Source organism: Neofelis nebulosa, chromosome 3, assembly GCF_028018385.1.
Source record: "Neofelis nebulosa isolate mNeoNeb1 chromosome 3, mNeoNeb1.pri, whole genome shotgun sequence".
NCBI classification, from domain to species: domain Eukaryota; kingdom Metazoa; phylum Chordata; class Mammalia; order Carnivora; family Felidae; genus Neofelis; species Neofelis nebulosa.
In genome coordinates, this window is record NC_080784.1 from 88,916,752 (window position 1) to 88,933,979 (window position 17,228).

At 37.3% G+C, this 17,228-nt stretch overlaps 1 long non-coding RNA gene across 1 annotated transcript; it reads left to right on the plus strand.

Moving 5' to 3' along the window:
• The first annotated feature begins 6,715 nt into the window (after positions 1-6,715).
• Positions 6,716-16,180, plus strand: LOC131507067 (uncharacterized). The gene is made up of 3 exons (XR_009259302.1): positions 6,716-7,007; positions 9,091-9,257; positions 13,810-16,180. It is a non-coding gene; the product is annotated as an uncharacterized LOC131507067 (long non-coding RNA).
• Positions 16,181-17,228: the final 1,048 nt, after the last annotated feature.

Below are 17,228 nucleotides of genomic sequence, written 5' to 3' on the forward strand. Positions count from 1 at the left end.
CTGGCAGTCTCAGAGCAGCAAGAGGATAAGAGAGGAAGCTGCAAGGGATTCTTAAAGTTGAGGCTCTAAGTCCTACAACATCACTTCTACTGCATTCCATTGGTTCTAACAGCCAGGGGGGAGGGAAAATAGCTCCACCTTGAGAAGAAGAGCAGCAAAATCATTTTTATAAAGGCATATGCTTTTAAAAATGGGAGAAATTGATGCAACCATTTTTGCAAGCAATGTACTAGAGAGAGAATTTACTCCATCAATATGTCTAAAGATAGCAATACTAGGAATTTATTTGCGGGTTTAAAAGTAGGATCTGCTGAGAATGACTGAATAGTCTGTAAGAAAAACAATGCAATTTACTACACATGCATGCTGGATATATTTTATAGTATGATAGAATATACAAGATATACGGGAGTTTCTCTTATCTGTCTCCTCTTCACTAAGGAACAGAACCAGTATAATCCTATCGAGATCCTCCCTATGCCCTACCTTGTTCTCATCCTACCCAGGTAATCTGTTTGTAGGACTTCTGTTTCAAAACCCTATTGCTATAATATGATCTTTACTCATGCAACTGTTTAAAATTCCATCCTTGAGGATTCAAAGTAAGCCCAGAGTACAGGGGGTCTGTAGTATTAAAGTCTAGCCTGAACGTTCTGGGTGTGTGTTCTCTGCCCGGATCAAACTTCTGTATTCTGGCACAGCTTTCTTTCTTCATGCCATAGAAACAAGAGTGGTTTAAAAAGACTGTGATGTGAAGAGTCTCTTCCTGCTTGGAATCTGAACTACAAAAAGCCTGAATTTGCCCAGAGCTGTGACAATTCCAGTGTGTACCTGATAGAATGTTTTGGGCTGCAAGTAGCAGAGTAGCTACTCAGATGGGCTTAGGCAGGAAACAAATTGATCATCTGCTATAGCCTCAGGTTTGCTTCATTTAAGAGCAATAGTGGGCTCTTTTTAAAATTTTTTTTTTCAACGTTTATTTTATTTTTTGGGACAGAGAGAGACAGAGCATGAACGGGGGAGGGACAGAGAGAGAGGGAGACACAGAATCGGAAACAGGCTCCAGGCTCTGAGCCATCAGCCCAGAGCCTGACACGGGGCTCGAACTCACGGACCGTGAGATCGTGACCTGGCTGAAGTCGGACGTGCAATGGTGGGCTCTTAATAGTGGGCTCAGGTTCTGTCTCCTATGGAGTTAATTCTAATCTCTTTTTATCTAGCAGAAGAGAGAGAGAGAGAGAGAGAGAGAGAGAGAGAGAAAAGAACTCCTTTAACCACGGACCTCTTCCATTCAGTCTGATTAAGCCAATTTAGGCCACATGTCCATTCCTAAAGCATTGGCACCTCCATGGAATGCCCTAACTTGATTGGCTGAGGGTGACCATGAATTACCCTGGAATCAGGGATGTCACCTTGCCTGACATCATAAATGGGAAGGGGTAATTGAATAAAATTTAAGTTGCGATAGGAAAGTAGAATGGGGAAAAGATGCAGAGAAGGCAAGCAAAAAATGCCTTTTATGGTGGGTAATCCTAGTAAACATCGTCTGAAAAATAGCAGCTCTGGATAATGCAGTAACTGTGGAAACAAACTAAAATGTGTAGAAATATAATTAAAGGGAAAATTTGAAAGTTTCAAAAATTTCATTTAAAATTACAAAGTTTCTAAAGTTTTATTAAAAAATTAAAAGCTAATATTACTGAGTTTTACTTATTGGCTTTGAACAAATATTTCCTCCTTTCTGCTCAGTACTTCATATTCAAACACAAATGCACACACGTGATGTGGTGTGTGCTTGGATCCCCTAGAGGTAAGACATGATTCATCAGCATTTCAGAGGAAAGCCCTGATTTGTCCTCAAGTGTTTTCTTTTCCAGACAATGCTATTGTTGGTGTCTACCAAAGGCCACCAGATGAAAGTGATTGGGGATGGAGCGATGTAGTGAAAGGGAGGACCTGGATGTGAGTTATTCTTTCTTACCTTCGCCTCCTCTTCTTTAATCTCCAGCTGGCACTTGAAGGTAAGTTCCCAGAGAGCAATGTCTTGTTTGGTTCCCTGCTGCATCATTAGCACCTAGAATAGCACCTGATACAAAATAGATCTTCAGTAAACTGATACTGAATTAATTGCTACAAATGAGAAAGAATGAAATCATGCCATTTGCAGCAACGTGGATGGAACTGGAAGGTATTATGCTGAGTGAAATAAGTCAGAGGACAGATATCATATGTTTTCGCTCATATGTGGATCTTGAGAAACTTATCAGAAGGCCATGGGGGAAGGGAAGGGGAAAAATAGTTATAAACAAAGAGCGGGGGAGGCAAACCACAAGAGATTCTTAAATACAGAGAACAAACTGAGGGTGGATGGGGGGTGGGGGAGAGGGGAAAGTGGGTGATGGGCAGGGAGGAGGGCACTTGTTGGGATGAACACTGGGTATTGTATGGAAGCCAATGTGGCAATAAATTATATTCACCAGAAAAGAATTAATTGCTACAAACTCTCCCAGAAGTAGCACTAAAGTGGGGGCAGCTATAGGAAAAAAGAGTCTTTTAACATCTGTGAGCAGGAAGGGGAGAGAAAGCGAAGGGAAAGAAACACCACCTGCTCAGTTGGTTATTTGCAAGGTCAGGACCGCTTGAACAGCTCCCCTCAAATTGTTGGATTCTTTTTTTTTTATTAAGCAGAAATAAAATTAAGCGGTTATATCTTCAAAGAATAAAACACCTTAAAGTTCAGTGGTGGGATTTTAAGGAGAAATTTAATTAAGGTTCATGGATTTTGTCATGTTGCATGTAGCTTTTGGCTTTCCAAAACGTATTAGACATGGCGTGAGTGGAACGCGCCTCTGTGTGTTTTGTTTGTAGATGTTGATGCGAATGGCTGCTCTTTGATGCTAGCACCATGGAATTTAGATATAAACATTTGATAAAAGCTAAATTCCCAGTGTCCTCACAACCCTTTGATGCCTCACCAGGAAGTGAATGAGATCCTTTGGTTCCAGGCAGGGATGCTAAGTAGGGCGACTACTCCACTTTGCCTGAAGAATTCTATTAGGTTAGATTTTAGGGCCATCTCTTTTGGAAGTCCATTGGTTATTGTGGCTCATTTTATTTTATTTTTTTTAAATTTTTTTTTTTTCAACATTTTTTATTTATTTTTGGGACAGAGAGAGACAGAGCATGAACGGGGGAGGGGCAGAGAGAGAGGGAGACACAGAATCGGAAACAGGCTCCAGGCTCCGAGCCATCAGCCCAGAGCCCGACGCGGGGCTCGAACTCACGGACCGCGAGATCGTGACCTGGCTGAAGTCGGACGCTTAACCGACTGCGCCAACCAGGCGCCCCGATTGTGGCTCATTTTAAATTCCATAACGCATCTCCCAGGATGCCAAAAAGGAGGTAGGGTCTCTTGAGGTTGTTAACAGTGACCACGCAGAACCCCGGTGTGTGTGTCTGGAGGGAGAGCACAAACATTATCTGTGAGAATGATAACAGCTCTTTTTTGGTGAGGAAGAACAATTAGGGCTGTGTCTGCACTGGGCTCTCCACATGTATTTCTGAGTAGTCCTTACAAAAGTGCTATGAGGTAGGTGTTTATATGACTTCTGTCCTTGTCTTCCTGTAGTCTATTACTAACACAGCAGCCAGAGTGATCCTATTCAAATATGGGTCAGCTCATGTCACTCCTCTGCTCAGAACCTTCCAGCAGCTTCCTGTCTCTCACAATCAAAGCCAAAGCCCCTGCTATAACTTTCAAGTCCTGTGATTTTTTGCCTCCCCTTTACCTCTCTGACTTCATCCTCGCTCTCTCCATGCATGTTGCTCCATAAACGACCCTGGCCCTGTGCTTTTTTCTTGAAAATCCTGCCTCAGGGTTTTCATACTTTTTGTCCCTCCTGCTTGGAATTGTCACTTCCAAGATGGTCATGTGGGTAGCAGCCCACTTTCTTCAGGTTTTTGCTTGAAAGTCACCTTCTCACCGAGGACTTCCCTAGCAATCCTGACTAAAATTTCACCAAACGTCTCTATCATCCAACATTTCCTAACTTCCCTTCCAACTTTAACTTTTTATTTTTTTGGCATCTCTTTTGCTTACTTGCTTTGTTGATTGAAATGTAAGCCCCACAAAGGCAAGGATTTTTCTCTGTTTTCTAACCATGCACCCTACAATCTCATACCCAGCAACTAGGCAACTAGAACATTACCTGGGCACAGGAAATACACAGTAGGTATTTACCGAAAGCTGAATAATTTTAGTCTTTCTTTAAAAAAAAAAATTTTTTTTTTACATTTATTTATTTTTGAGAGACAGAGCCTGTGTGGGGGAGGGGCAGAGAGAGAGGGAGACACAGAATTGGAAGCAGGCTCCAGGCTCTGAGCCATCAGCACAGAGCCTGACGTGGGGCTCGAACTCACGAACCGTGAGATCATGACCTGAGCTGAAGTCGGATGCTCAACTGACTGAGCCACTCAGGTGCCCCTGAATAATTTTAGTCATCACATATTTATTCAGCATTTACTAAAAGCCAGGCATTATGCCTGACACTTAATGAACCAGAAAGACAAGATCTCTAACCTTATAGAATTTAAAATCTAGGGGCACCTGGGTGTCTCAGTTGGTTAAGTGTCCGACTTCGGCCCAGGTCATGATCTCCTGGTTTGTGAGTCTGAGCCCTGTGTCTGCACTGACAGCTCAGAGCCTGGAGCCTGCTTCAGATTCTGTGTCTCCCTCTCTCTCTCTGCCTCTCCCCCACTCGTGCTCTGTCTCAGTCTCTCACAAATAAATAAACGTTAAAACATTAAAAAAAAAACATAAAATCAAGAGAGAAAAGAAACAATTAAGCAAGTGCTCATTTTATACATGTGGACTCTAAGTTTCACAGAAATTAGTGAAATTCTCCAATGTCCATTTTCCTTAACTGGCACAGCTGGGGGAAACTCCCAGGAATTAAAAATTACAATGTCAGCTGTCTTTCCTTTATGCTGTGCTGCAATTGACATACTTTTTTTTCTTCTTTTTTTTACACACATTACTAATTGCACACATTTTGTGTACTCACAGTGCCCTTCACTGAGCAGGAACTTTGTTGCTGTTTGCATCTATTGGGATTGTTCTCAAAGGTATTAAGGATTATCATTAGATGAAGCTCATCAATCATTATTATTGTGGATAAGCTTCATTTGATCTGCCCTTCAAGAACATCAAAATAAGAATAACAACTATTTCATCTCACTTGTTCTAAATAAAGAAAAAAAAAATCCTATAGCCTCTAGTAGGCATAGGACACTGTGAAAACATTGCTAAGTGGTTTACACTAGGAATTCTTTTTGAAAAGGTGATATTGGCTATTCAATTTCAGTTTTATGTAGTAATTATAAATTTTTAAGTTTGATATATTTGATCAGAATAAATACTTAAAATGGAGACCTATCTAGAAGTCAATTTTCACTGTTAACCCAAATTTTGTTAGGTTAGGGATTTTCACTGAGAAAGCAAACTTTTCAAAAACATAATTTTATGTATGTTTTTTGAGAAAAGAAATTAAACCTTTTAAACAACAACATGACATTGCTTGATGCTCTATCTCAGGAGACAATTATATGTGTCAGTCTGCAAATATGGAGGAAATCTCTACATTTGGAAATATATCACATCTCACAGGAAAGGCTTATCACCTCCACTGCCGTTTGACGCTATAGTCTCAAAGCCAAGGCTTTGCTGTCTTTAATAACAGGTAACAAAAGCTGCTGTTGAAATAAGTTCTACCAGATTCATGCCGTACTTTATAGAATGCAAAATGGCTTGACTTTAGTAAGATCCTTGTCCTTTTCATACCTTGAAATTTTTGGTGAAAATGAATGTGAATGGAACATGGTTATCTCTTTCATTTCTTTAATCCTTTCAACTTCACCCTTGGTGAGGAGGGATATTTTAGTGTATAAATGCCATGAGCATTAACAGGAGATGACCTTGTTTTTATTTTTTGTCAGTGTTAAGCTCCAAAGAAGAAAGAGTCACTGTACTCCTCTGGCAGGAACTAGAAGAGATCAAAGGACTAGCTGCTGGATAAAGCCTGGACCCTGGAGAAGAGAAAGAGAGTGGGAGCAAGGGAACCAAGGGAAAGGGACTTCCAGCTGACCCTCCAGATGTCCCGAGCCATACGTGCAGTATCTTACATCAAAGACATTACATATGTTGTATTAGGTATTACACTGTCCTTGGGTTCCTAGTAAAGACATAGTTATCACATGACATGAAAGTTATGTGCATTTTTCAAACACCTGAAAGACAAATGCTTTGGTATAACCAGGATACTATTGCATCTAAAATGAAGGCATGAAGAAAGGATTATTTCATATGATTTTCCCCAAATCATGGTAGTTCCATGGAAAGTAATGGGAGAATTGTAGAGGTTTATAGATGGGCTAAAATGTCCACCCCAATCTTCTTCAATGTCGCCAGTGCCGGCATAAAAAATACAAATGCCTAACTCGATGTTGTGATAGGTGTGCACAGAGTGAAGTGCCCAGCCCTTGCTTTCATAGCTCTATCCAGAGATGGGACAGTCAGGGTCACCTCTTTTCTAGCTGAAGGAAAGCATAACAGCATATTTTAGTCCTTGAAAACTAGTCAGATGGTTGGTATGTTGCTTTTGGAATGAAAGTCTTCGAAGTCTTCTGAATAAGAGAACATAATCTCTCATTATGCAATCTTACAAGTTCCAAGAAAACATAACACCAAATTTTAAAAGTTATATTTTTAAAAGAGATAAGACATTCCAAGTTGGGTTCTAAATCATTTCAAGTGGCCAACTTTGGCTACAGAGAATGGAAAATTGGACTTTTTGAAAATGTTTGAAAATATGAATAAATGGGCTCTGAGAGGAGGATTGGTTTTGTCACACTTATTTCAGTTTCCCTGAAGTTAGGTCTTTTCTGCTCATTTCCAGTTTTGTTAGATATTCTGGTTCAGTGAGACTATGGCGTATCTGAATTCTGTATAGGTAAGTTCTTTCTATACCACTTGAGGTTAATTAGGTTAGTGTACGTATTTTTCCATTAATTTATTGGAAATAAATTTTAACCCGGCATATAACAATAAGATACCTAAGTGGCATTTACAGAATTCTCAGCAGAACTGAGATTATAACCACTTGGAGAAGTCAGTCATGCTAAAAAGTATTCAAAGCACCTGTTTTCTGGAGTAGTCTATGTCCAACATTTTCATCATTGTGTACTCATCTAAGTATTTTCAATAATTTATAAATCTGAAGTCTGCAGTCATCCTGCCCCTAAAACAGTTGCTGATGTTCACAAAACAACCCACTGCTACCTGTACAGTAGAATCATGAGGTGGAGTTTAAACTCCCTCTTATTGGTCTGGATGGATGTTAATACTTCCATTACTTTACATATAGATTACTCCGCAACTGAACAGGATGGAGAAAGGGGAGCCATTCTACATATTGGAAGCTTCATTTGACAGTCATAATGGAGATGTTGATGGTGACAATGCTCTCAACATTCTTCCTCATAATACCCAGATGGAGGCAAACTTAAGAAACTCTCCAACTCTCTGAGGAATGAGGTCTTTAAACAAATGAAAAATAAGAAAGCATCTGTAAATGATATCATCCCTGCCAAATTTTCATGCTGGAGACAAAGTTAACTCATGTAATGTCTCTGTATTCTCCTCTTGAGATACAAGAATAAAGGAGAAAATGGGATATGGCTCCAGGGAGGTGGAGATCCTGAGTTTTATGTGATGCTATACATCCAATGGCAGGATGTGTATCTGAAGCAGCTGCAGAGCATATGTTTTAGATAAAAGAGAGTTTTCATAAACCAACATCCATGAGAAAACTCTCATTTCTGGTTTGGAAAGAGAATAAGTTCATCTCTTAAAGGGGGGTATTTTGACATGGAGATTTCACTTCACTCTCTGCAAGGAACTTCTGTTTCATCTAGTCTCTAAAGCTTTTCTTAGAAAGTACCATATAAATGTACTTCACTCTGCTTTTAGACGTTTTAGTTGTGGAAAGAAGCTCATCAATGGCTTAGTGACTGGAAATGAATCTGAAGTCTCCTGCTTTAGAACATATCCTTATTTAATTTCTGAGTGATGAATAGCATTTTTGAAACTGTAGAAACTACTTTGTATACTTTCTATTTGTTAGCAGATTTGAGAAGAGCCTGACTTACTGGGAGCACACAGAATTTAAAATCAGAAAACCTAAGCAGAAATGATATTTTTACCATTTTCTGATAAGTTATTGAGGCCTCTGTTTTATGATCTCCAAATAGATGTATTAATAACACTGACAAGGGCTTTGTTACAGTAATACACTATTACAGTGCCAATCAGTCCCACTCCTTCCTCCCAGTAGCTACTTTAAAAACATGTTCTGTTCCCTTTTCTATAGTACTCTGAAATTGTAAAGCATGTTTTCTTTTGGCAAAGCACTTTATAATTATGGTTGTCTTAATATATGTCTGATAGGTAAGTGTATTAGTCAGCTAAAACCTCTAGGGAACTCTTTTCCTCTGAATCAGGTTGGGATTTATATGTGAAACTTGAAATCTTGGCAGTATATGGATCTACTGATCATTGTTTTGATACAACTTCCCTTGATGCTTTATCTTTTAATTTGTAGACCAAGGAGAGTAGAGAATATATGAGTATCTGAATTCTGGTAAATATTCAGCTTTAGCAATCGCTGTTAGTTTTTGAGAGTCTCATCCCCATTTGCTCAGGGGTAAACTTAATCTCATGCAAAGGTGACTACCATCTAAGTCTCTGAAATATATCCTTCAGTGATTTCTTGTATTCCTGGAATCATAGGCACAGAATGACAGAGTGGAAGAAAATTTAAAGAGAGCCCACACCAATACCAATGATTTATTAATGACATGGTGGGTTCAGAGGCATGAAGTGTCTGTGCAAAATGTCACAAGTGGCACGGCCCCATGAATTCTTGGAGTGAATGTCTACGGCATATGTGTTGCCGTAACAGCAATAGGAATGAGTTAGTAGATGTCAAGTTATTAGATATTATGTTTATATTAAGGATTTTCTTTCCTTTCAAGTTCCAGGTTTGGCCTTGAGGACTCTTAATTTCTGAGGAGAAGGACCAGGCAGCTGCTGGAATTCTAGTTGGTATGACTGTCACATCCACGCTCCTCCACATTCCTACGCCAAGAAGTGGAAAAAATATATACAAAGAATGAGAGGCAGCCTGAGAGAAGAAAATTAAGTACTTGACTAGTTTTTCCTTCTCTCTCTCTAAGCCAATAATTATTGATTGAATCATTCATGTCTTAAATCATTCATGACTGTAATGCTGTGGCAGCCTACGTAAGCAAACCAAAATCTAAGCCTACAAATGCTTCAAGGTTACAAAATCAAAACGCTAGAAACGACCAATCACAAATAGCCAACTAGGCTTTAAAGTATAGCCAATCAATAATTTCCTTGGTTTGCTTCTGACTTTTCTCGATAAAAACCTTTCCTCCCCCCACCACCTCCTGTTAGGTGGAGAATTCCTAACCCCTTCCAGTTTGGCACTGCTGATTGAAATAGATTTTTGTTCAAATAAAGTCTTAAAATTACAACAACGAGAAGAATGATGTGAAGATGTGTCTCAGAAATAGACAGAAGATAATGGAAACACTGGTTTTGAGTCAGAATACCTGAGTTTGAAGTCCAGCTCTAGAGTATATATAATCCCAGGTGGCCCCTTAAGTACCCTTAGACTCTGACCTGCAGTTTCTCCCAATTTTTACTGGAGATTTTTATTTTTACTTTTATTTCTGATATTCTCTACCTCTGTATCCCTGTCTCTGACTCCCTCCCTTTGATCATTCTAGAATAGAGGCTATAATTTTGGGACTTGTTGATTCTTTTCTATTTTATTTTCAGATTTCAAAACTATTTATTGATCCTACTCTTATTTTTATCTCCTTACTTCTACTCTTTTGGTGTTATTTTTCTAATTTTTTAAGTTAGATATTTAGATAATTAATATTTTCAACTTTTGTTTTTAGGTACCAAGTTAGATACCTAAGTTATTAATTTTTAGCCTCTATCTTTTCTAACATATGTACATTAGACTTTAAATTTTCCTCTAGGTATTATTTTCATTGACTCCACAAGTTTAGACATGCTGTGTTTTCATTTTCATTCTTCATATTTTTTACAAAATTTTCAACAGCTAATATATATGCATAATTTATAAATTAAAACTATGGAATAAGATGCAGACTGAGGATCTGGTGCCTACCTTCCCTACTCACTCCATTCCCCAGCTTTTTGTGAGTTATGACTTCTATTAGTTATTCATGCATTCTTTAAAATTTTTTTTAATATGTATTTATTTTTGAGAGAGAGAAAGACATAGTGCAAGCAGGGGAGGGGCAGAGAGAGAGAGGGAGACACAGAATCTGAAGCAGGCTCCAGGCTCTGAGCTGTCAGCACAGAGCCCGGTGAGGGGCTCGGAACTCACAAACCGCCAGATCATGACCTGAGCCGAAGTCGGATGCTTAACCGACTGAGCCACCCAGGCGCCCCTAAAATCTTACTTTTCTTAGAGCAGTCTTAGGCTTGCAACAAAATTGAGAGTAAGGTACATAGATTTCCCATAATCTCCCTCCCCACACTCTTGCACAGCCTTACCAACATCATATTACCGTATTACTAACATCACTTATCAAAATGGTACATTCTTTCACAAGGATGAACCTACATCAATCCATCATAATCACCTGAAGTCTGTACTGTACCTTAGGGTTCACTTTTGCTTTCGTACATTCTATGAGTTTGGACAAATGTAACGTGGCACCCCTTATCGTAACACAACATTTTTCTCTGCCTTAAAAAGCCACGGTCCTCCACTTATTTATCTCCCACTCTCCACCCCTGGTAACCACTGATATTTTTGTTGTCTCCATAGTTTTTTTGCTTTTTCCAGAATGTCATATAGTTGGAATAAAATAGTAGGTACCCTTTTCAGATTGGCTTCTTTCACTTAGCAATATGCATGTAAGATCCCCCCATGTCTTTTTTTTTTTAATGTTTATTTATTTTTGACAGAGAGAAAGAGACAGAGTGTGAGCGGGGGAGGGGCAGAGAGAGAGGGAGACACAGAATCCGAAGCAGGCTCCAGGCTCCGAGCTGTCAGCAGAGCCCAATGTGGGGCTCCAATCCACAAACTGCGATGTCATGACCTGAGCCTAAGCCGGACACTTAACTGACTGAGCGACCCAGGTGCCCCCCTCCATGTCTTTTTGTGGCTTGATAGCTTATTTCTTTTTAGCACTGAATGATATTCCATTGTCCGGAAGTACCACAGTTTATCCATTCACCTACTGTAACACATCTTGCGAAATTAGGAATAAACCTGCTATAAACATCCATGTGCAGGTTTTTGTGTGAACATAAGTTTTCAGCTCCTTTGGGCAAATACCAAGGAGCACAACTGCTGGATTAAATAGAACTAAGTTAGTTTTTATAAGAAACTGCCAGGCTATCTCCTAAAGTGGCTGCATCATTTTGCATACCCACCATCAATGTATGAGAGTTTTTGTTGCTCCACATTCTTGCCAACACTTGGTGTTGTCAGTGTTGCAAATTTTGGCCGTTCTCATAGGTGTGTAGTGGTATCTCATTTAATTTGCATTTTCCTGATGACAAATGCTGTGGAGCCTCCTTTCATATGCTTATTTCCCACCTGCACATATTTGGTGAGGTGTCTCTCTCAAGGTGTTTGGCCCAATTTTTAATTGAGGTTTTTGTTTCCTTATTGTTGAGTTTTAAGAGGTTTTTAAAATATATTTTAGATAGCACTCTTTTATCAGATGTATATTTTGCAAATATTTTCTCCCAGTCTGTAGTTTGTCTTCTAATTCTTTTCTATTGTCTTTCATAGAGTGGAAATTTGTAATTTTAAGGAAGTCCAGCTTATCAATTCTCTCTTTCATGTCTTTAGTGCTATATCTAAATAGTCATCCCCATACCCAAGGTCATCTAGATGTCTTCCTATGTTATCTTCTAGGAATCTTATAGTTCTGCATTTTACATGTAGGTCTATAATCAATTTTGAGTGTTTATAAAGGGTGTAAAGTCTGTGTCTAATTCCTCTCTTTCTTTCTTTCTTTCTTTCTTTCATCTTTTTTTTTCCTTTGTACATAGAAAAATATCTGGCTGTTCCAGCATTATTTGTTGAAGAGACTATCTTTGCATTTTTTGTCAAAGATCAGTTGACTATATTTATGGTGATCTATTTTGGGCTTTCTACTCTGTTCTATTGATCTATTTGTCTATTGTTTCACCAATAACTCACTCTCTTAATTACTGAGGTTTTATAGTAAGTCTAGAAGTTGAGTAGTCTCAGTCCTTCAACTTTTTTCTTTTTTATATTGGATGGGCTACCTAGATCTTTTGCCTCTCCAGAAAAGCATTAGTTTGTTGTTATCCATAAAATAACTTGCTGTGATTTTGACCAGGATTATGCTGAATCTATAGATAAATTTGGGAAGAAATGACATTTGACAATATTAAGTTTTTCCATCTTTGAATATGGGATTTCTTTCCAATTATTTAGTTCTTTGATTTTGTTCACAAGAGTTTTATAGTCTTGCTCATATATATCTTGTACATATTTTGTTAGATTTATATAGAAGTTTTTATTTTGGGGGATGCTAATATAATTGGTATTATGTTTTTAATTTCATATTCCGGATATTCATTGTTAGTATATAGGAAAGCAATCAACTTTTATATATTAACCTTGTATCCTGCCATCTTGCTATAATCACTTATTCATTCCAGATTTTTGTTGATTCCTTTGGAATTTTTTACACAATTGTGTTATCTGTGAACAAAGACAATTTTATATCTTCTTTCTTAATCTGGATACCTTTTACTGCTCTTTCTTCCCTCCTTGCATTAGCAAGGGCATCCAAGGTGATGTAGAAAAGGAGAAAAGGAGTGGTGAGAGGGTCTATTGTTTGTTTTTTTTGTGTAAATATGAGCAGATCTGAATACCTTTTCTTAATTTCCCTTTTTCTTACACAAAAGGGAACATATACTGTATACTTCCTTTCCTTGTTCTAGACACTGTGCCCTATTGATAGAAAGTGTCCTAGAGCCTCAAGGATGAGCACAGGGTGTTATATGTAAGTGATGAATCACTAAAATGTACTCCTGAAATCATTTACACTATATATTAACTAACGTGGATTTAAATAAAATTAAAAAAAGTAAAAGAGCACCTAAGGAAGAAGATTCTAGTCAAAAATGAGAGGGAAGACGTATAGGGTCCCAATAATTTGGCAAACTAGTTAAAATTAAACTTTTAGTTATAAACTTGCTTGAACATACTTTATAAACAATGGATTAAATCTTAATTGTTAAAAAAAAAGTGTCCTAGAAATTTCATTCTTATGATGGCTACAAAATATTCCATTGTGAGCAAGAAACAAAAATTGTTTCTCTAGTATTCTATTGAGGGACAGGCATTATTTCCTCTCTGTTGCTATTGTAATCATTGTTGTAATGAATAACTTTGCATATGTCATTTTGTACATAGCATAGAGTATGCTAAGAGAAATTCCCAGGAAAGAATTGCTGGGCCAATGAATAGATGTATATCTATTTTGATTAGCATTATCAAATTGCCATCCATAGGGGAATTGTTTTGTACTATCACCATCAGAGTATGAGAACGTCTATTTCCTAATAGTTTTATCAACAGGCTAGAGTTTTAGAATTTCTGAAGATTGAAATATACTCTTAAAATTTTTTTTTAGATAGATGGTGGGGAGAAGCAGATGGAGAGGGAGAGATCTTAAGCAGTCTCCAAGATCAGTGCCGGGCTCAACATGGGGCTTGATCTCACGACCCCTGAGATCATGACCTGAGCCGAAATCAAGAATCAGGCACTGAACTAACTGAGCCATCCAGGTGCCCTGAAATATACTGTTAATATTTATTAAAAGTTCTTGTTCTTTGGGCATTTAGAAGTGTTTAATTTCCCAATATATATGGATATTTGTTTTTCACATGTTTATTGGTTACTGATTTCTAATTTGATTGCATTTTTAGTCAGCAAACATGATCTATATTATACCATTTCTTTGAAAATTGTTAAGACTTGCTTTCTGGACAAGCACGTGGTCAACATTTGTAGATGTTTCATTTGTGCTTAAGAAGAATGTATGTTCTGTAATTGTTGGGTTTGGAGTTCTCTCTCTGTCCAATTAGATCACGCTTGTTACTTCTCCTATTCAAATATTTTATATCTTTTTTTGACTTTTTTTCATCTGCTTGACTTATTATTGAGAGATGAGTGTTGAAATCTTCTATTACAACAGTAGATTTCTCAATTTCAGCCACTAGTTCTATCATTTTTATATTGTAAGGCAATTATTTTAGGTACATCTTTCTATTGTTTAATAATACGTTTTGCATTAAAAATATTTTAAAAATATAAGTAAAAATGTAAAAACTACAAAAACACACAGAATAAACATTGCTTTCATGTAATTATACCACTCCAAAGTAACTGCTACTTATTTAATATGATGATGTGTTTCTCTTTCTGTATCTTTGTAATGATATTTATTATATAGAGAGACCCATATGCAAGGAGGCATTCATGCTCCACTATCCCAAGTGAAGAATTTCCAGGCAAGTGGTTTGTTCAGCCCCTTAGTACAGATGTGGATGCTCTTCCCTCTCATCCCATTGGATGTTCAGAAGTCACTTTGGTTTTATTTTGATCATAATGAATGCTAAAAGAAAATATTCTTATAGAGTAGAACTGACAGGAGTTGATGATGGAGTAGTTGGTAGGGGTGTGAAAAATAAGAATCTGAGAAAACATCTAGATTTTTGTTAGAAATGGCAGTGCTATTTACCAGGACAAAGAACCCATGAGAGAAACAGGTTTACAGAGGTTGTAAATCAAGAATTCTGTTTTGGATATATTAACTTTAAGATTCCTATTGGATATTCTAGTGGAGATAACAAGCAGACAGTTGAATTATGTAAATATTGGTTTCAAGGAAGAAATATATATGGATACATAATTTCAGGAGTCATTAGTATAGAAACAATATTAAGTCCATGGGGATAGATGAAATCACCTATAAAGAACAAATACTTGGAGTATGGCATTGAAGTTAGGATTAAAAAAAAAAAAGGCAAGAAAAGAAACCAGCACAGGAGACTCAGAGATGAAGCCAATCAAGTAGTAGATAAGTCAGAAGGGTATAGATACCAGAGAAGAGCTCTAAATAGGAGAAGATACAAATGATCGTTTAAACTTTATGAATGTGGGGGTGGGAATTAGTATCTGAATCAAGGGGATAGGATTCACTGCATCCAGAGAGAGGGGCATATCTTTGATTGCCAGAGGAAAGGAAAAGGGGAGAAATGAGTGTAGATACAGATAATGTTGTAGATTTGGGAGAAGAAATTTTGCTTTATGATTTCTTTTTTTAATTTTATTATTATTTTTTTTTTCTGTGAAGTAGAAGATGAGGTTAGCTAGAGGAAGGGTAGGTTGGGGAAATGGTTGTTAGAGTTTTGATGATAGTGGAGAAAACACTACCAGAAAGATTATGCCAATTTGTATTCCATTTATGGTACAAGAATGTCTATTACACCTACCGTTGTCAACATTGGGTATTATCATAAAAAAAAATAAGTAAACTTCTCATTTAAATGGGATTAAAATGATACTGTATTTGAAACAGAGTTCATTTCTTTGCTTACTAATAAGAGAGAACATTTTTTAAACTTGGGGGTTTTATATATATACTTATAAAATATATAACTATTTAAAATGTATTTGAAGGGTATTAGCCCTCTGCCTGCTCTATATGTTTCAAATATTTTCACATTTTGTTTCCTGATTTTAATTTTGTTCAAGGTGCTTATTAGAGAATACAAATGTTTTTAAACTTTTGTGTATTTTTAAATTATTTATCATAGCTCTTTGGGATATTCTCCAATTTATGCTTAGAAAGAACAGTCCCCTCATAAGAACAGATACATTCATCTATAACTTCCTGAAATTCTTGATGACTTTATTTTTTATGTATAAACATTATATCTATCCTAGACTTATCTGGACATAAAATGTGATGTATTGCTTTAACTTTATTTTTCTCATAAATTGCCAAATGATTGTCTCAATATCACTTATTGAATGATATATTTTCTTCCACTAAGTTAAATTAATAAAATTAATATTTGTGGAATAAGTGTTGTTGGCAGGCTTTGTGCCAAATACTTTATAGACATTGTCTCATTTATCTTCAGAACAAACTCTTTAGTTGTAATATTATTGCACCCATTATAAAGTAAAAGACAGAGGCTACAGTTGGGGAGTCCCCAAGACTCCCTTAGTTTCAGTGATAGACTAGAAGCACTCACAGACCTTATAAAAGCTGTTAGACACATGGTGATGGTTTCTTCCAGAAAAGGGAAGGGGAAAGTAAGGTAGAATTCAGAAGATGCCAGGTACAAACTTTAAGCTATCCCCCTGCATGGAGTCATATGGGCAGAGTTTGTTTCTCCCAGCAATGCTGTGTGGCAACATGCGTGGTGCCAGAGAATCTCACCTGAGCCTCGGTGTTTAGGGTTCTTATTCAGAGTCAATCATGTAGATAAAGCTGACTTCCTACACAGCTGACCTTACTTTCCAGCCCCTCCAGAGGTCAAGTTGATACTGCATGACCCAAGGCCCCCACCATAAATCACATAGTTAACATAGATTATTTGGCATGGCCCCAAATCTTCAAGTAAGCCAAGACACTCTTACCAGGCAGGACATCTCACAGAGTAACTTCTAGAAGCTGGGCAAGGTAAATCCTATATTGTCCTGAGACTTAGAAAAGGAAAGGACTTTCCTTTGGGTAATCCAACCAACTTGCAGTGGAATCAGAATTTAAATCTGGGCCTTTTCGAGTTCTAAAACCTGAGGTCTTAGTCACTAGAATTTATAACTTTCATAACATAATAAAGCGATTGCTGAGAAGGGAAGAGCTAAGGGCCATTTTAGTAGGTAAAGTAAATGATTAGGCACTAGGATTAGATGTTTGGGGGGTGATTTTTGTTTTTGTTTCGTTTTGTTTTGTTTTTGGTATGTGCTGCTTTCTCATGTAGCTAGATCACCAGTTTTATCATTTACTAAATTTCAATAAATAATTATCTCTTTAGT